The 20,550-nt window shown below is 42.0% G+C and overlaps 1 long non-coding RNA gene across 1 annotated transcript in view; it reads right to left on the bottom strand.

Moving 5' to 3' along the window:
* Positions 1-12,909: 12,909 nt before the first annotated feature.
* The window catches only part of LOC147464545 (uncharacterized), a 50,364-nt gene continuing 42,723 nt past the window's right edge, over positions 12,910-20,550 (bottom strand). The window contains exon 2 of the long non-coding RNA XR_015187685.1: positions 12,910-13,340. This is a non-coding gene — a long non-coding RNA (uncharacterized LOC147464545). The remainder of the gene's footprint in view (positions 13,341-20,550) is intronic.

The raw sequence follows: 20,550 nt of genomic DNA, 5'->3' as shown, positions 1-20,550 counted from the left end.
CTAACTTCAATTATTCTACTTTGTTGATGGTTTAATGGATCCATAAGAGGGGTAAACCCCAAGACAGTTAGTTCAAGATTCTTTGGAATTGCTCCTCCTCTTTTTGTGTTCAAAGTGTTGTTTGCTACATTCAATCTGTGATCGCAAGACCCAGACTTGCGAGCCATTTATTCTAGCATGCCACCTAAAATAACTAAAAGGAAGTTTCTTGTTACATGATGCGCATATTCCAGAAGTTTCCAATGCTTTTCCACTAATATGGCCGCATTATTTACAAAAGGTAGCCTAAAATTGTTCAAATCTCTTTATAAATATTCTTATTGTGACCATATCTAATATTAGTATATGGAGCACAAGATGGCTCCAAGATACCCATCTTAATCTTTTCATTTAACAAATCAATCAATTTTGATAAGTGAGCGTTCGGAATTGGAATAGATTGCAAGTTCCAAGGCACATGAGGCATGGGTTGAGTGGTGTAGTTGAGAGCAGTGAGATTTTAGATTGTGGTTTAGTTAGCCTTCCAGAGTGTTGTATGCATGGGATGGTCTTAGTCTGACAAGCTAAAGAGATTGCCTCCGTGAGCCTATCATGTCATCGGTGTCCTTGATTGACATTATGTTGATCTAAGTTGTGTTGCATGCACTTTATAGGTGTTGTGATTCGTTCCCGCAACATTGGTGTTGTTGCCGGTGACACAAGAACTTGAGTAGGCAATCCATTAACGCTCGTGTGATGGTTGTTTGCTTTAGTTTAGGCTAAAGAAAGAATTTTTCTTAAGTGGATCCGGAAGAGGTTATTTTGATATCAAGTGGATAGCCAGGAAGCATGTGTCTTGCCGAGGGTCTGCGAAAATGACTATTAGAATGACACCAACAAAAAGTGCTTGAGGTTGCAAAGTCATGGAACCACAACCAATCTTCAATTCCTTTAAAGATTCTATTATAAATGTGTCCAATTCTCTTTGGATACCCAAGGTTTGGCTATTGAAATGATTTGTCCATCTTTTCCCTGCTAACAAAAGGTCGAGCTTTTTAGCCACAGTTTTGTACTTGGTCCTCCTTTGCACTTTTTCTTCTGGTACATGTATCTGTTTTGAATTCTTTGATCACTTTTTATATTTCCACAGGACATATTTTGACAATTTCATTGCTTCCCTCTGTATTAGAATCACTTGTAGCTACGTGCACACTAAGCAGAGACAACGGTTGAGAGGGGGAGATATTGGATTGCTTCAGTCTGAGGGAATGGGTGTCGTTTAGACAACTATTGTGAGGGGTTGAGGGTTTTTAATTAGAGGAGAATGGAGGCAATCATAAGAATTGTCATCTTCCACATTGTTGAAGCTAGGTAAAAGAGATGGAATGGAGGAGTAGAGGAGCATCTTATATTGCAATGGTGTCTGTGAGAGCCCCTTGTTGATAGTAGGGAATCTTTGAAGAAACTAACAATTTTTTTTGGAAGCCATTAGCTATAGGATTTATTTATTAGAAAGACAAAGCACTTACAATTATGAACAAAGATGTCAAGATCAAGAAGCGTGAATAGGAACTAAAACATCAAAAGTTTTACGCACAGGAAAGGTGTGAGTTGAAGAAATAATTCAAGAAATTTAGAACAAGAAAACAAGAAAATTTACTACAAGGCTATGTACACTAATTATCCCATCATTAGGACTTGTTTGGGGTCTTTTTGAGCCCTTTAATCTACCCCAAACCAATGACAATGATTAAGTAGTGGAGGAATAGGAGGAAGCCATGTGGAAATAAAGGTTGGGTTTGTCAACCCCTAATTTTTAGGGGTCAAACTTGGAGTCTAGGCTTTTCTTTTTTGTAAATGGGCAGGAAAATTTCAAAATCTTCAAAATAAAAGATTTCAAGCCTCTTTTTTATTATGAATTTTGCTTGTTGGAATAAAAGGGCAACCCTCAAAAAGTGGGCTAGGCCCAAAAACGCCCCCCCATCATTAATTTGACATCCAAGTCTACTTTTCCCTCCCTCCACTCACTTCTTCTCCCTCGACATATCAGATCTGATCTCTCCTCTCTCTAGGACCAAAATTTTGGTTTTCACTCTCTCTCCTATTGGAAGAGTACCTTTCTGGCCTCCTCTCTTTGCCAATCTACCTTTCCCTTCTCTCCCAAGCATAGTTCTTAGTTTTGACTCCTTTTTGGCTATGGAGAGCTTGTAATACATTCCATTTCTCCCCTGGAGGCCCTCCTCTCATGCTTGCACCCATTCTCCACTCTCATCTTCGGGGCTCACATATATCTTATAGAGCTTAGTAGCTTCAACTACCCAAGCTTAGGGTTTAAGGACCTTTAGTTTGCAAAGATTTAGGGAGGGAGCTTCAGCTTAAAAAGCTTTAGGGTTTAAGAACCTTCAACTTGCAAAGACTTAGGGCTACGAGAGCTTCAGCTTGCACAATTCAAAAAGCTTTGGATATTATGAGTCAAAGACCTGGTTCAAGGGTAGACTCATTTTGCTGCAGCAATGAGAAAGAACACAATGGACATTGGGTAGCCACAAGCTTTGCGACAGGCATGTGAGAGATAATGCGGCCAAGCACAAAGGGAGCCCACAAAGTCTCTTGGCGATTCTTCGGATTGAAGTCCCATCATTGGAAGGGTCGTATATTGAAGATGAAGCAGGCGATCGATGGAAGCAAGTGAAGATACAACATGTCTACAAAGCTTCTCAACTATGAATCAAGGACGTTGATAGCAAGCGCCTTTTTGCTAATTGTAAGTATTTCTAGTGTTGTTTCTAGCCAATGCTCTGCTTTTGGTATGAAGTCTCTAATGATGAAACTCTATGGGCATGGTGTTTGGATTGTGCATGTATTTTTTTGTTAACATTTATGGAATAGGAGCCTGTAGAGGTGCTCTCAAGAACTTTTGAGGCTCACCACTTTGAGTTCGGCTCATTGTTATATTTTGGATGCATTGCACCTGAGCTTGCAAAACGGTCGATCTTCTTCTTTGATACAGAGTATAAAGTCCCAACAATAAGGAATGGCTATGGGACCTTTGAAAACACTTATTCCACCAACTCTAATGGACGATGATTGGACAATGCTCGACAATACCTCTATTATATTAACTAGGTGGCAGATTGAAAATAAAATCTTCAATGAATTGAAGTGCACGTATGGGTCACATCGAGAAACACTAACATCTTTTATGCCTCTTCATCTTTTTGTTTTTCTGTTCAAGGTAGACGATGTTCATCAGATGCCTACCATGTGGATTGCTAAGGGTGAAACAACAATGAATGCCTTCCTTCCATCCACTTGGGACTCAAAGATTGTTCAGCACAATGGGTATATCGTAAAATGCATAGTTGTGCTAAATGATCATCCGATACCACATTTCTAAGCTGCAAATCTCCATTATATTCCCTTACTGATGGTGGAAGCAGATGCAAGGTGAATGGCATGTTCGTCAATGCTGATTGGACTATGGAAAATCGCAAGGAGTACTTGGCGCTAAGGTTTGAGCTCAAGATGGACTACTCATTTTTAATCAATGGGCAACCCTCTGCGTAAGAGAAACAAGAGGGATTCCCTTCCCTAGATGTATCCATATCAAGCAAACAATTGCCGTTGCAATGTAATACTCCTATATTGATACGATACATTTTTGTCTAATTTTGTGATTTGAAAATTTCTAATTTTCAATTTTAGAAGCGTTAAGTGACTTTAGAGTTGTGGTGGGTGGTGGAGTTGCGCTGTTTAAAACTGTGGTGTTTGGACTGCAACAATATACAGCATAGCCCCGTGTTATCCACGAAAGAGAACATTTAAATTTTAATTACCTCTGAAATTTTAAGTTTTTTAAAAGTGTTTTTTTTTTGTCTCCTTTATAAGTGACTTGTAAGGCCCATTCTAAAGTCACTTTCTTGTTTTGTAGCTTCTCTCATCTTCTCCACTACTAACTTGCTCTATCCATCCCCAAGCACGTGCAATTGTCCCTTGCACTCCGCCAATAAAAATGATTGCTTCTAATCAAGCCCTCTTCAATGCAACCGAGGTAATGTGCAAAAATTCCCTTCACAGTAGTGTTTAAAATGCTTTGCCACTTATCACAATTGATCTTTTTGTAGACTGCAAAAGAAATGGACTTATTTACACAATGAAAAGGTACCGCACGCATGGAATCTGAAGGGAAAGACCGGTTCATTGTAGAACTACCTCCCAAGTTTCAATGCTGACATGGTCTGGGTCATCCACAATGACTACTCAAATGATGCACATGTTGAACTTTTCAAGTGCAGGGAACTTCGTGCCATTCTCGTAAAAATTCCCATAGCCCAAAATGCACACAAATGTATACTTAAATAGGGAAGCCGCACTCTTTAGCTTTGACAACAAGAGTGTTGGATCTTTACTAGGATATTGTGGCCTAACTCTTGGGCAATGTATCACGGATGTCAAAGAGATAGCATCCCCCATTGGTAACCAACCATCTATAAGGAGCCTAAATATTGAGTCATTCAATGAGCTCATGAAGAGACTACCTTAGCCCTTTCTACAAACTCTTCACATGTAATCACTTATTGCGTAATGATGCTTTGTTCAATTGCTTGTTGTAAGTTCAATTGTTGTTCTAATTTGGTCTTAACCATCGCTAAATTGTTTTAAAACGTGTAGTAATTAAGTTACAACTGTATACCAATTGAGTTGTTTCATGTTAAGTTGTGTGATATATTTGTCTTAAATTAACATCGCAAAGGGTGTGTAAGTATGCACTTTTGCTTGTGTGCTCGGGGGAGCACATATGTGCATAGGAGTCCATTGCAAGGTGACATACTAGGGTGGGGAAGCGATAAGACTTGTGGTAAAGTCAAGTGCGGGGTAGGGTCAGTCACTTCATTGAAACATCGATTGCATCGGGCGGGGGAAACATCGATTGACTAGGGGATATGGTGCCAGCCATCGACCAGAACTGTGCCGCTAAAAGTTGCCTCTAGGGCAAGGTGAGGGCCCAAGGGAGCCCATTGGGTGATATTGTGGGTGCAAGGTGAACAGAAGGCCTCTCCTTGGGGCTTGTGCTCCATGGGGTGACTTTTGGCTGTTTGATCGGGTCAAACAGCCAAAAGTCGCCCTGTGGAGCAAAAACCCCCTGAGGGGCCTTCTGGATGGCTTGCACCCCTAGTATTGCCCAATGGGCTTCCTCAGGCCGCCACCTTGCCCTAGGGGCAAGTTTTAGCATTCCAATTTTAGTAAGTGCACATCAAGGCCACCAAAAGTGCCCCTTGGGGCAGGTGGAGGCTCAGGGGAGCCCATTGTGCGATACTCGGGGTGTGAGCCGGTCAGAAGCCAGCTCCGGTGGGCTTGTGCTCCACATGACGACTTTGGCTTGTTTGACCTCGCACCTGAGTATCGCACAATGGGCTCCCCCCAGGCCCCTACCTGCCCCTAGGGTATATTTTAGCGGCCACATATTGAAACATAATTTCTTTTACTAGCGTTGTAAATGGTGCCTTGAGAATTATTGGCTTTATGCTCTTTTGATATTTCCCTATCTCACAGAGAGCACAAGTGCCAGGCCTCCACCTACGCTTGTTTTGGATTGGTGGGGGTGGTGAAGACTATCTAGTCCAAGCATCTTACTAAAAGAAGTCGAGCCCAAGGAGGAGATGTTGTCTGCTCAACAAGAGGCCTCACTAGAACTTGGTTTCTAGTTGGTACACATCAAGGCCTCCAAAAAATGCCCCTAGTGGCAAGTGGGGGCCCGAGTCAAACATGCCAAAGTCGCCCCATGGAGCACAAGCCCCCTGAAGCATGTGTTTGGCCGACTCGCACCGCGGGTATCGCCCAATGGGCTCCCCCAAGCCCCCAGGGGCACTTTTTGGTGGCTTATTAATTCTTGCTTGGCGTTAGCAATGTATTTTGATCCTCGGCCTTTTGACCTTCGATTTGATTCGAATGCATTATCTCGATCATCATGATTATTACAAGACTACATCGCATCCATACAATGATAAAAATATTATCTTCAAAACACCAATTAAATGTACGTAAAAGATTAAATCAACACATAATCAAACCACAAGATGCCCTTTTCTCATTGATTTGTGAAAAGTTACATCTTATGTGAGACTTTGAAGTCAACTGTTACAAAGACTTTCCTAACTAGTGGGGACGGAGGCAATTATTGCCACATAGACACATTGCTAATGCCATATCTTTGGGTTTTATGGGAATCCTATTGGAATGCACCGTGGCCAACACTAAATCTTGAAAAAGAGAACCAAAATGTCTTCTGCGCCTTGCTGTAGTGCTCCTAGGGAGTTGATTTCACTCTTTTGACGAGGTGTTGATGCTGCCAGAGGATTGAAACATAATTTCTTTTACTAGCCTTGTAAATGGTGCCTTGGGAATAATTGGTTTTGTGCTCTGTTGATATTATGTATCTCACGGAGAGCACAAGTGCCAAGCCTCCACCTACGCTTCTTTTGGATTGGTGGGGGTGGTCGAGGTTGCTCTCTACATGTTCATGTAGGAGTATCGTAGCAATACTTTTTCCACCGCTCTTCAAATGCTTGCCTTTTTCATCTGCATGCTGGGGTGTGGGGGGGGGTTGCGCTTAGGAACTGTCTTCCCCTTTGCCCACTGTGACCAATAACTTCTCTTGTTTTCTTGCCACTTGGAGCAGCATGCTTTTTAGTCTCTTCCCTTTCTTTCGGTTGTCTTCTAGCTTCTTCAATTTTCTTTGCTCATTCTGCCTCCAATTTCTTCTCTGTAGTATTAGAAGTCGCTCCCTTGAAGGATAGAGGCTTGAACTAAATCCTCTGTACCATTGCAACCTAGTATTGCTTCTGTACACTCCCTGCTTTGCAAAGAAAATGGAGTCAATTAACAAATAGTAGCAAAAAAAGTCGATTACTTCAAATGCTACAGTTACCTTGTTTGGCAGACGTCTCTTGCAAGGACCTCCAAATTTGGAAAAGAGCCCCATAGCCTTGCACTTCTGTCTTCTTGCATTGTATCCCGTGGGCAGCTGATGAAGTGATGAACATGCCGTCGAAGGTTTTGAGTTGAATACCGAAGGGGAACATAATTGTATGTAGCTCGATCAATGGTTTCCACCCTCATCAAGCTTTTCCTTATGCTCTACAACTTGCTTGTTAAGTGCTTGGTTCGCACCATCACTTGTTCCTTTTCTCCCATAAAAGATGCCATGAGTTGTTCCTTTTCCTTCAAACTAGATGCCTAAAGCACATCTAGGTTGTGTTGAACTTGATTTTGCTTCGTGAGATATTGCAAAAAGAGAGAATGGAGCCTCTGACAATACCCTAAAAATCCATTGAAGCCAGTACCTAAAAGGCGTATAACCTGTGTGATGTTGCAAAAAGGTGAAGGTGTAACAGTCTATGGATCAAGGGGGCAGATGGTTCCATTCATCCGATCAATGGCTTTTGCCTCTTGCAATCATAGCACATCCATGGGAATATATCCTCTGTATCGGTAATTGCCCATACTTGCATACTCCTCATCCAAGTCCACATGCAAGCAAAACTTTGAGGGTTTGTTGGTGACGTCTTTCAAAGACATTGTATCAATATATGAAAATGGCGGAGATTGTGATAGAGTTGGAGATGAAGATGGAGATTGAGATGGAGATTGTGATATAGTTGGAGATGGGGATGGAGATGGAGCTTTAGCTTGTTGTGCTTGGCTATGGAGCTTTAGAATGCATATGGATGTGTAGTTGAGGGTGGAGATGGAGATTGAGTTGGAGCTTGAGCTTGCAAGGATGTGTAGATCTGCACCACTACACAGTAGAGGGAAAAGGGCTATGGTGAGCTCTTGCATGAGAGAGTGGGTGGAGAGGGTGAGGGAGATAGAGGAGCTCAAGATCTGTAGGCTATGGCTTCCAAAGAGAGAAAAAGAAGCCATTGTTCACGTATAACCCACTAAACTTGTTTTAGAGAGAGGTGTAAAGAGAGAGAGATCTGCAACACCTCCAAAAAGGGGGGGAGGGAAGGGGGGGGGGGGGGGGGGGGGGGGGGGGGGGGAGTGACAAAAATTTCGAATCTACTAGGTGAGAGATGTAGTAGGATCCATAGGGGGAAATGTGGGACAATACTTAGTAGCCAAAAGGTCACCTCCAGGTAGTTAAGACTATATTCTTTCCCTAGGTGAGTGGATCTAATGATTAGATCTCCTTTTGGCCTATTTTCTTTTTTGTGTAAAAAGAAATATGCATTTTCAGGCCTAGCCCATTAGCTTGGTCAAAGCTTGATTAGCACTTTAACCATTTCACTAAACGTCCAAATAAAAGGGCCCAAGAAATTGTAGCTATTAGGAAACAAGAACGCGTAGCATGTTTCATAAAATGAAACCTTGTTATAGCTAGTCACAACTTTGAATTAGATTCTAAAAAAATTAGAAAAATATGGTGGATACAAATGTGATGGATGTCGAGGGCACATTCACCACTACATTGGAATTATCCACAATAAAAATGGAGCTCTTGAGCATAGGTAACTTTATTTGGGATGACATCACAAGGGGGCGCATTCATCACTACATTGGGATTATCCACCATAAAAATGGAGCTCTTGAGCATAGGTAACTTAATATGGGATGACATCACAAGGGGAATATTGCCCGGCATTATGCATAGATCATGGGAGGCCTTTACCAACAAAGTCTATCTGAAAACAATAATTCCTACAATGCATAAAGAGCCTTTGGAGAATGAGTTGAAGGTTGTCAAGAAAAATTCCAAAAATCAAATTCGGGAGCAAAAAAAATAGATAAAATATTTAGAATGGTGCTTTGTATGTCTCGAAAAATAGTAGAGGATGAGAACTAAAAGCATGCAAGACACTAATGTGCAAGACAAAATATTGTAAAGGCATCACAAAAGGAGAGGAATGCTTTTGACAGATGGTATAGAGAAAAGTGGGCAAATGGGGTCTGCTAAAAGTGCACAAGACAAGGATCAGGGACAATAAACATAACATGAAAATAAAAAAGGGAAACAAGAAATTGTTTGAAATTACTGAGTTTTTAGTGAATTTTCTTCGTTATCTTTTTCCAAGGGGCACCTAACCACATAAGTCTTTGAGAGCAAATGCTATCCATAGAGTGTGCCATGTGTAAGCTTTATTATGCATTGTATACTTTTGATTGGAGTTACATGTTTTACTAACTTTTGAGTAGCTTTGTATTTTAAAGAGCCAAGAGCATATATAATGTAAAAAGATGTTGTACACTTTAGTCTAACTGAGCTATAAACTAAAAATTTAGTATCAATTCTAGACCTTTCTTGATGTATGCTTTGCCATGCTAATTTTCAAGAACTAAAGTGTTTTGTTTATTCCACATATTTTGACTCTCTCTCTCTCTCTCTCTCTCTCTCTCTCTCTCCACTCTTCTTATGCCTCATTGTGTGTAATTGTTGGGATAAGCTTGTAGCTTACACTCATGTGAGAACTATCCCTTAAGCCAAGAATGCACCATTAAGTGCATAGTTACACTTTCCTCATGGAAGTTTGTAAGCCTCACACATTCTACTCATTCCCTAAACACATGCTACACACTTGATAGCCACATACTGCTTGTGGTAGCTCACATGGCCCTTTCCATTACCTTATGTGGTGCATATACATCCAGTCATTGATTCCAATCTTTCACCTTGAGCCTATATAAAGCCATTATTCAAAGCTTGTATTCTCTCTCCAATTCTAATCAATCAAGTTAGTTATCATTTCCATATTTTGTATTGAGCTCTCTCTAATCTATTGAATTATCTATTTGCTACGGTGTAACCACAACCATGAATGCTACATTGGTTCACCCACCATAGCACTTACATGTGGTATCAGAGCACCCTCGTTATTTTTTGTATCGAACTCTCTCTAATCTACCAAATTATCTATTTGCTATGGTGTAACCACAACTATGAATGCTACATTGGTTCACCCACCATAGGACTTACGTGCGGTATCAGAGAACCCTCGTTTATTTTTCGCACTAAGGCCCATCTCCGAGGTATCAAAAGGGCACCCATTCAAGGTAGCAGAGCTACCGCATCATTCAAGCACTCAAACTTTGGTAATTATTGTGATGCATGCGACAACCCTTCAAAGAAGAAGACTGCCTTACAAGCAACATGTCCACCAAGGTGTGCATTCACTGCAATGAGAAGTGGATATGCAGGAACCTTGATTCAAAACCATGTGCACAATTGTGCACCATCATCAAAATCCTCTAGATCCCAAAAGAAAGGAAACCTAAAGCACAGCAGATGAGAGCACCAATGAAGTTCCCAATAAGAAGTGATAACTTGCATTTGTAAAATGTTTAGACACTGTCCCAAACCACATAGTTTGGCGATAAGACATGCACTATTTTCATGCATCATCATCAGATTCATCTTTATGAACCCTATGTAGTTACAGGATAAAGCATGGATTAGAATGCATGCTCATTGTAAAGCATGGATTAGAATCCATGATTTATCGTGTAAGATTCGAACATCTATTGCGATAAGCTTGTAGCTTCTAATCCATGCTTTATCATGTAAGATTCAGACATCTGTTGTGATAAGCCTGTAGCTTACACTCACAATGAGAACAATCCCTGAAGCCAAGCATGCACCATTATATGCATAGTCACACTTTTTTCATGGAACCCTTTAGACCTCACACATGCTACTCATTCTTAAGCACATAATATGTTAGAGTAAAGACGGCACGTGCCTTGCCTTGGGCCTGGACGTTCTACCCATTGACTTGATTGACCACTGGTTGATTGACCACTGACCTTATTCTTTTTACATGTAATGAACAAGGGACCTCACTCATTTAATAGTGAGTACTCAACCCAGACACAATCTATCACTTTATACTCATCGTATACGCATCCGCACTGCATAGCTTCTGCATTGGTGTACTCTTTAACTGCGAGTATGCTGGGGAAAGGCGACGTGTGTTGCCCTCGGGCCTCCCTCATTAAGTAGTGAGTACTTCATCCACACACAATCTATCAATCTACACTCACCACACATACATCACACACATACTCCATAGCTTCTGCATTAGCATGCTCTTCATGCTACACACTTGATAACACATGCTACTCACATGATCCTTGCCATTACTTTATGTGGTGCATATCCACTCATCGATTCCAATCTCCCACCTTGAGCTTATATAAGGCCATTATCCAAAGCTTCTATTCTTTCTCCAATTCTTATCAATCAAGCAAGTTATCATTTCCATATCATGTATTAAGCTCTCTCTCTCTCTCTCTCTCTCTCTCTCTCTCTCATCTATCTAATAATCTATTGACTATGGTGCAACCACAACCATGAATGCCACATTGATTCACCCACCATAACACTTACAATAATTGCGAGGTATCTTTGTAGCATCACTTGACATTTTAGTTCAATTCACTATGGGTTTTTATAGTGCTAAGTTCTCTGCCAAAAGCATGTTATGCAAAATCAAAATGACAATTTTTATCCTAGTTGAGGTTCATCATTCATTGCATAAAATCGTTGATGATGTGTCCTTCGTATGATGTGAGAGGGAAATTGCATAGTTGTATATATTGTCACAAACATGCTTGAAGTCAAGTCCTATTTTGACATAGTCAAAATATGATCACATGAAAAAAGCTCTTGCAAGAGGTTGTTGGGTTGCAAAAAGATTCCATGGAATGTTTAACAAGTGCAATCTATTATGAAATGATATTTTTTGTTTAAGTGCAACACAATAATAGAGTGTTTTGACCACCTACTCGGTCAACTTCAATTTTCATTATGTGGAATCTTCCCAAGGTGCTTCAAAATCTCCACCCACTCTTCAATACAAAGGCTAACTTTTAATTTCAATTTTCATTACCGCATTTGAACCCATCACGTTGAAGGAGCAAGGTTGAAGCTAAACCACTAGGTTACAAGCCTATGATGATGTATATGGTGGCCTTCAACATTTTATATAAAAAAAAACTCATGTGCCCCCCCCCCCCCCCCCCCCCCCCCCCCCCTTTCCTTCTTCTTTTTCCTTTCTTACCCCATACCCTTCCCTTTTCCTTTCTTCCCTCTCTCAGCAATGAATTTACTTTTTGTGACAACCCCTCCCTCAATCGGGGGAGAATCCAGCTCGCTTGGCCTGGTTCATGTCCTTGTTGTGTGATGGTTTTACAGGATCTGAGGAATGGCAATCTCTGCTTTGTGGTGATTTCGGTTCGGTATGTGGTTTGGGGCTTGGCCCCCTTGTTGTATTGTCATGCATGGCATTGGTTGGGCTTCGGTTGGGGCCTGCGGATGGTGTTCTGGTTCTTTTCATAGCACACACCTTCGAGTCTGGTAGTTCTTGGTTCTTTGCTCGCCTGTTGGTGACCTGTTACTTGTGTTGTTGTTTCTTAGTGCACTTGCTAGTTCATACTGGTCGAGGATTGGCTGGACGAGACCCGATCCGATCTGGTTTGATGGCAGTAATTTCTGAAGCTTATTGGGATGCACATCTGATTAGTTTTGGCTCTGGACTCTTGAGGCATGGTGTGCTCTGGTGGCAGAAGAGCTCTTGTGGTGGCACCTCTTGAGTCTTAGCTAAGTGATGGGGACTATGGGCCCATGCCCATTCTCGGCATGTAATTTTTTGTTCTCGTATCGAGGATGGCACCTTGTTCAACGATATACTTGGATATTGTTCGATCGACGAGGTGGCTGGTTATACAGATTGGTTATCTCGATACCTTGGCTCGGTTCTGAGCAGGCTTTTGGCTTGTAAATTTTTTGGTGATTATTAATATAACATCACTCACATATTGTGAATTCAGCCAAAAACAAAAAAGATTTCTCACACAACACTATCAAAAGTTTGTGCCCCTTGGGTTGCTTTTTCTTCGTGCATATTAGGTTCTTTTTTTTAACCAAACTCACAATAGTTAATATATTTTTATATTAATCGAAAACAAAAAGTTACAATGAAGGCCATGAGTCACGCGAGCCATGGCGCCAACCAACCACCAATCCAAAGTATCATCTTGTACATCGGCTGATAAAGGGAACCACTCGCAGACCATGGATAGCATCGGAACACACAACCTGAGTTGAGGTTGCCACCAAGGAGGAGGCCCTGCCACAACCCACCCCTTGACCACCCAACCAAGGCAACGGGAATCGGAAGCATCATCTTTTCTTCGCCTTTTGCTTTCGCAAACTGAGAGTGTTTGTCTTGATACCCGCTCCTAGGGATGGCTGACAAGGTCCATTTGTATGCCCTGCGTTTTATTTGTATTCGACTCACGTTGACTAGATACACTAACTTGCCCGCACGTGCATTCCTCAATTGTCACGTCTTCACACTCGCCACCTACCCAAGCCACGCCCATTCTACTATTCAGTCACATCGTCTGTGAAAATGTGTAACATCTTATTTCATAACAATGAAAATAACCAGCCAAAGAGAGAGAGAGAGAGAGAGAGAGAATTTTAACGCCATAGGAAACTATCCCAAGAGACCTTTAGGATATATACGACTAGGAGAGTTGAACTTAAGACCTATTATGAGAGAATGAGAGAGAGAGAGAGAGAGAGAGAGAATGAGAGAATGAGAGAGAGAGAGAGAGAGAGAGAGAGAGTTTTTTGCAAGAAGCTTTGCGCTAGGCAACCCCCCTACCACCTTGTTTGCAAGCCGCCGCAACTGCTTCTTATCCCACCATTCCGCTCAACAACCTCCCTTGTTGCGAACAAGAAAGCCACAGACTAAGACAAAAATATAAACCTTCCAATCGCTCGACACTTCTTGCTCGTGCGTACCGATGCATGAGTCCATGTGTGTGCGTGAACACGTGTACATATTGCTCAAGATGGTGGAGCACAAGGGACAAAGGCAGAGAGAGACGCATGAGTGCGGCACACACGAGAGAGAGAGAGAGAGAGAGAGAGAGAGAGAGAGAGAGAGAGGGGTATCTTCACAACATTCCATTGAATTCGTCTTTTTTTGAAACCGAGCACACAATTTGGAACAATAAAAAGGAAATCCAGATACTTCTAAAATGCTCCGCGAATATTCCTCCCCCTCCCTCTCCCAACACCCAAAAAAACATCCACGTAGACAGGGACCCCCCATCCCCGCCCCAACCCTGATGCCTTTCACCTTCCCGACATTCACACACCCTCGCCTCTTGGGACCGTCAGTAGGCAGACACAGCAACAACAGGCAAGACACCCGTCGCCTATAGCCCACACACACAATAGCATGGAGCACAACTTCCCTCCCTCAGGCTCGATCCCCTGCAAGAAGAAGCACAACAATAGACCCTCTTGCTCATCCCCATATGTGAGGAGGTCCTTGCAACACAGAGAGAAGAGACACCTTACACCTCTTGCTTCTCCCTCCTCACACCTTTTGGCTTCTCCTTCTCTGCCGTCTATCCTCATACCTTCCTCCTCTCTTGTGCATCCCCTCCTTCCCTCTTGCTCCTGCCTGAGGTCCTCATACCTTCCTCCTCTCTTGTGCATCCCCTCCTTCCCTCTTGCTCAGGCCTTTTGGCTACACACACACACACACACACACAAGAAGAAGAAGAAGAGAATTTTTAACGTCTTAGGAAACTATCCCAAGAGACCTTAAAGATCTATCCAAGAGGAAAGTTGAACTCAAGACCTCTTATTCAAGAGGGAAATGGCATAACCGATCTACCACACTTGGGTGATAGAAAGGTTATACAATTTTTCTTTTCTTATTAGCACCCACACATACACCCGAGAAGAAGAAAAAAAATTCACGTCGTAGGAAACTATCCCAAGAGACCTTAAAAATCTATCCGGGGAGAGAGAGAGAAAGAGAGGACATATTGCACTCTCTATAGAGAAAGAGAGTGAGCTTTGTTGTTGCATGAGCAAGTAAGAGAGGGATTTCACGTCGTAGGAAACTATCCCAAGAGACCTTAAAAATCTATCTGGGGAGAGAGAGAGAGGACATATTGCACTCTCTACAGAGAAAGAGAGTGAGCTTTGTTGTTGCACGAGCAAGTAAGAGAGGGCTGCAGACGTCCTACGCGTGCGCGCGCGCGCGCGCACACACACACACACACAGAGAGAGAGAGAGAGAGATATCAAACTGCCCACTGCCTTTCTGCAGGTCGGCAACCTTCGACACTTGTCGCCCCACCTTCCATCTGTATTGGCAACTTTCTAAAGAGAGTGAGCTTTGCTGCTGCACGAGCAAGAGAGAGCTGCAGACGTCCTACGCGCACACACACAGACAACGAGAGAGAGAGAGAGAGAGAGAGAGAGAGAGAGAGAGAGAGATCAAACCGCCCACCGCCTTTCTGCAAATCGGCAACCTTCGACACCTGTCGCCCCACCTTCCATTTGTTTTGGCAACATTCTAAAGAGAGACCTAGAATAACACGTCTTTTCTTTTTGCCTCTCGTCGACGCATCTTCGCTTATTCCATCCAATTGGGAATAAATAAAAAACGGCCAGACATACTCTTTCGTCTATATGATTAGGGTCGATCCTCACAAAGTGTGGTACCAATCTTGCTTTCGTCTTTCCTTTTCTTCCACGCTCTTCGGTTGCTCTAGAATTTATTGGCTTGTCTTCTAGTAGTCCTCTGGTTCTTCTTTTCAAGAATTCTGTCCAACTCTTTTTACAAGAACATGTTCCGCTTTTCTGCACTCTTCTGTTCCTTCAACTTTCCTCCTGACCTAAGAGGAGAATCAATGGTAATTCTTCACGTGTTTCGCAAATCTTGGGTCTCTCGAGTACTTGATCAATCTTTTCACACATATGTCAACCTGCAGTTGACGTTTATACTTTGTTGTGGCAAACTTTTTTGCTGCCAAGAATTTATCAAAATCTTCATTCTTTTCTTCATTTCCCGTGCTGGATTTCAACTTTTCTCAGCCTACCCACCGAGAAGTGTTATCTCTGTCAGATTCTCCGCGAAAACCCATGTGTAATCTAGGGTTCTTTATGGCTTATACCCTGTAAGACATAGCGATGAAGATGGGAGCACGCCCGATGTGCGATGTACTAAGGGTCGAGACCAGAGATTCTTTCACAAAAACCTGCGTGTGCTACAAAAAAGGTCAGATCCTCCGTAGAGGAAAAATCTTTCTGAGCTCTGATACCATTGTAATAGGCTTGAACCTCCAAACGAGCAATCAATAGCAACACACGAATAGAAACTTAAAAATCAATGAACTTTAATATATATATATATATATATATATATAGAGAGAGAGAGAGAGAGAGAGAGAGAGAGAGAGAGAGTTGACAAGACCCGACGCAGTGCCATGCCCGGAGGTATTGGACCCAAAGTCTGGCACCTTTTTCGATATTTCTTTATCATTAATCATTGCCAAGTACAACTCTCGAGGAACCTCTGCTCTCAGACTCTATGTCTAGATGCTCTCAGAGTGAGGCCCCAGGGGCTCTTCTAAACTTAAAAGGGATGCTCAAAAGCAAAGCCCCAAAAGCAATCAATTCAAAAGCTTCAAGTTTCAAAAGCACCTGGTCCAAAAACTAGCGGAATTCCGTACAACTGCTACGTCAGCAGTCAGCGTAAAGCATCCATACAGTTGCCACGTCCCTAGGGTCCCTAGGGACGTAGTGTCCCTAGGGTCCCATCAGATGGGACCCTATAAGTTGGGACACTCCCAACTTTTAACTTTGGGTCATCAATTTGGAAGCCACGTCATCATTTTGTGACATAAACCAAAACTCTGTTGCTGAAACACAACTCTTATGTTGATCAACGCTCACCGTACCAACTTGTGAAACCACATCTCTGATGCCAGTTTGTAAGGATTCAGTGAAGTTTGAACTGCAAATTCAGACTCAACAATCTGTTCAATTTGCAGATTCAGACTCAATAGTCTGCAGAATTTAGACACAGTAGTCTGCAGAATTTAGACACAACAGTCTGCAGAATTCAAGACACAACAAATTGACTATATTGCAGAGTCACACGCAACAATAAAGTGATAGAGATGCATGCATAGAAGATGAGCTGAAGTTAGAGATGGAGAGGATAGCTTCGACACAACGTTCGTGGGTACAACAGAGTTGTACCTCTTTAGGGTTTTTCAAATAGATTTAGTGTAGGATTATACAACCACCCGATAAGGGTGTGGACGGGCATGTGGCCCTTTATCCCAACACTCAACGCCTGTAATTGCAATTCACGTGTTCCCTTTTTTAAATGTATAGGTATGGGCGAAGGGTCTATGATGGTGAAATTGTGATTAGGAGGACATACGATACAGCCATTCCCTTTTTGCCAACTCAATCGGAAACACATCCGGACAAACGCATGTGACATAGACCTAAGGTTTAGAGGAATCATTCAACTAATCATCAATGGAAGTCGACCCAAAGTAGTGGATTTTCTTCTCTTTCTGCTTTACCTTTTCACATAGAAGAATTGCCAAATATAACGACTACCGTTCAGGTATTAATTGCATTCTGTAATCCACGTTCTCTCTCTAATCATCCTCAAGAGTGGTCTCCTTCTCCAACCGTAAGGTTTCTATACCAGCTTCTCTCTGTTCGAGACGATTCTTATGCTTTAATTAGCTTTGCTTTGGCAAACCAAAACATTCACGTTTCCTCATCACAAACCCTAAACGTAGCCATCAACGTTAATCCTAGGACTATCTTTCTTAGAAGAAGCTATGGAGATTAATCAATTTGTCTATCTCCAAACTATCATCACCTTTGACTTTGCTAAGAACAAACTCAAACCCACTCTTAAAACTCTTCATATGGCTGACACTTGTGTAAGCTCCATTCAACTCTCCTTCCAATTTAAGCAAACCTTCTACGACAATCACAACCTCCAAAAACACGCTCTTGACAATGCGAGTAATCAGAATCTCCTCAGCTTTGAGTTCTATCACATCACTGTCTACTCTCACAGCCTTATAAAGCGGGACACCCTGTTGCAAAGAAATTTCCAAAAGTCTCTTCTTCTCTTCCACCTTCTCAGAGTGCCATTGTAGATCCTGCAAAGAGGTGTTCTCCTTAGCTTTGCAGCTGGGCGTCTCTCTTTATAAGACTATGAGAGTGGAGAGTTTACATGTTTTCAAAGGATACTTTGGTAGTGATTTTTGCTTGGATTCATGGTCTTTGCGGATCGATTTACATATGGTGATGATGGTTGATGCCCATTATACAGGCATTTTGGTAAGCACTTTCAAGTGCCAGTGAGCATTCTTTTCGTATTGATCAAGTTTTCGGATTGCAACTCTTTTGGTGCTTACTTATGCGTGGTCACTCCGTTGATGTACGTTCAGTGCGGATTGCCATTGTGTGTGAAAATGTGGAGCCATTTTGGCATTTCTACTCATAGGCATTGAGTAGTGTTATGGTTTATGGTAGAGATTGTACTTGAGTTTTTGCTAAGTTTTTAGGAAAAACTCTGTCGGATTTTCCCAGATTCTCCCCATAGTTTGTGATCGAGCTTAGCTCTCACATTGACAGGTTTACAGGCAGGTTTGCGAGTCATTTGTGAGATGAATTTTTCAGCCATCGTTCCCTCTTTGCAGGTGCATATATATGGCTCAATTGTAAGCTAATTTGCGGCACAGTTGTGACTTGTTTCTTCAGCTATTTGAGAGATGAATGTGGATCTGTTTTGCAGCCAAACACGAGTTTGTGTTACTCTACAAGTACAGTTCTTGTTACTCTTGATAGTGGGTAAGTTTTCACTCCCACTTTTACATAGGTTATGTATGCTAGGGTTTTCTGGCACGTTGTTCATTCATTGACACATTTTGGCAACAGTTTTTCACTCACATATATGTATGTCATTTTGTGGCACTGCTGAGTGATACTCCGACTAGAGCGGTTTGGCTCGTGTATGACTTTATGAGTTGATTCCGTACAAGTACATTCTCGGATTGGCCATTTGGGCATTTGTTGTTGTCTCCATTGCGATTTACTGTTGAGTTTTCTGCTCCAGTTTACAGAGACTCTGCTGTAATTTTGCGTGGTATGTATGTCTATTGCAGAGGCTATTGAGCTTGACCGTTTGCTCACCTTCTTTGCTTGAGACAATGGTTTGCTCTCGGGTGAGAGAGTCTTGTAATCTTGAGCATTGTTTGGCTGCTCTTCAGGGAGAGCTGATATAGTTCTCCAGCTCGAGATCACAAGACTCTCCCACCCGAGAGCAAACCACTGTCTTGAGCAAAGAAGGTGAGCAAACGGTCAAGCTCACTAGCCTCTGCAATAGGCATACATATCACGCAAAATTTGGGCAAAGTCTCCTCTGTAACTGGAGCAAAAAACTCAACAGTAAATCGCAATGGAAACAACAACAAATGCCCAAATGGCCAATCCGAGAATGTACTTGATCGAAATCAACTCACAAAGTCATACACAGAGCCAAACCGCTCTAGTCGCAGTATCACTCAGCAGTGCCACAAATGACATACATATGTGTAAGTGAAAAACTGCTGCCAAAATGTGTCAATGAATGAACAATGTGCCAAAAAACCGTAGCATACACAACTTGTGTAAAAGTGGGAGTCAAAACTCAACCACTATCAAAAGTAACAAGAACTGTACTTATAGAGTAACACAAGTTCGTGTATGGCTGAAAAATATAGCTGCAAAACAGTCCCAAATTCATCTCTCAAACAGTTGAAAAAACAAGTCACAACTGTGCCGCAAATTAGGTTACAATTGAGCCATACATAAGCACCTGCAAAGAGGAAACGATGGCTGAAAAATTCAGCTCACAAAGGACTCGCAAACCTATACATAAACCTGTCAATGTGAGAGCAAAGCTCAATCACAAACCATAGCGAGAATCTGGGAAACTGAGCAAAAACTCAAGTACAATCTCTACCATAAACCATAACACTACTCAATGTCCATGAGTAGAAATGCCAAGATGGCTCCACATTTTCACATACAATGGCAATCCGCACTCAACGTACATCAACGAAGTGACCGCGTATAAGCAAGCACCAAAAGAGTTGCAATCCGAAAACTTGATCAATGCAAAAAGAATGCTCTCAAAAGAGCTCACCGGCACTTGAAAGTGGTCGCCACAATGCATGTACAATGGGCATCAACCATGTGTCATCACCATATGCAAATTGATCCACAAAGACCATGAATCCAAGGCTCAAGCACAAATCACTACCAAAGTATCCTTTGAAAACATGTAAAAGAAGCTCCACTTGTGTGCTCCTAAAACCCTATCTCTCAAGAGACTGCTTCAATGGTGTGTAAACGCCTCCATAACTCTTTGCTCAAATTTACCAAAAACAATCAAACCACAAGCTCTGCACAAGCTAAAATTGCATTTTCAGCTCAGAATTTATGCACCGACTTGAGCATTTGTCATGCTTTCAAAAGTACGTCAAACTCGCACACTATGCGAAAATAGAAAACCTATAATTTCTCAATACAGTCAGTTTGAGATGAATATCAACAAAACTACAAAGTTAGACTATGTCGAAACGGATAGGCATAATGGGCATAATATAAAGATCTGTCTTCTACAAGTAGAAAAACGAATTTGAAAACAGTGCTGCTGCGCACACAGTTTTTAGGGCAGC

This window comes from Adiantum capillus-veneris, chromosome 1 (assembly GCF_014529385.1).
Source record: "Adiantum capillus-veneris isolate H3 chromosome 1, ASM1452938v2, whole genome shotgun sequence".
NCBI classification, from domain to species: Eukaryota; Viridiplantae; Streptophyta; class Polypodiopsida; order Polypodiales; family Pteridaceae; genus Adiantum; species Adiantum capillus-veneris.
The sequence above is the reverse complement of the archived record's forward strand: the minus strand, read 5'-3'. Positions and strand labels throughout refer to the sequence as shown.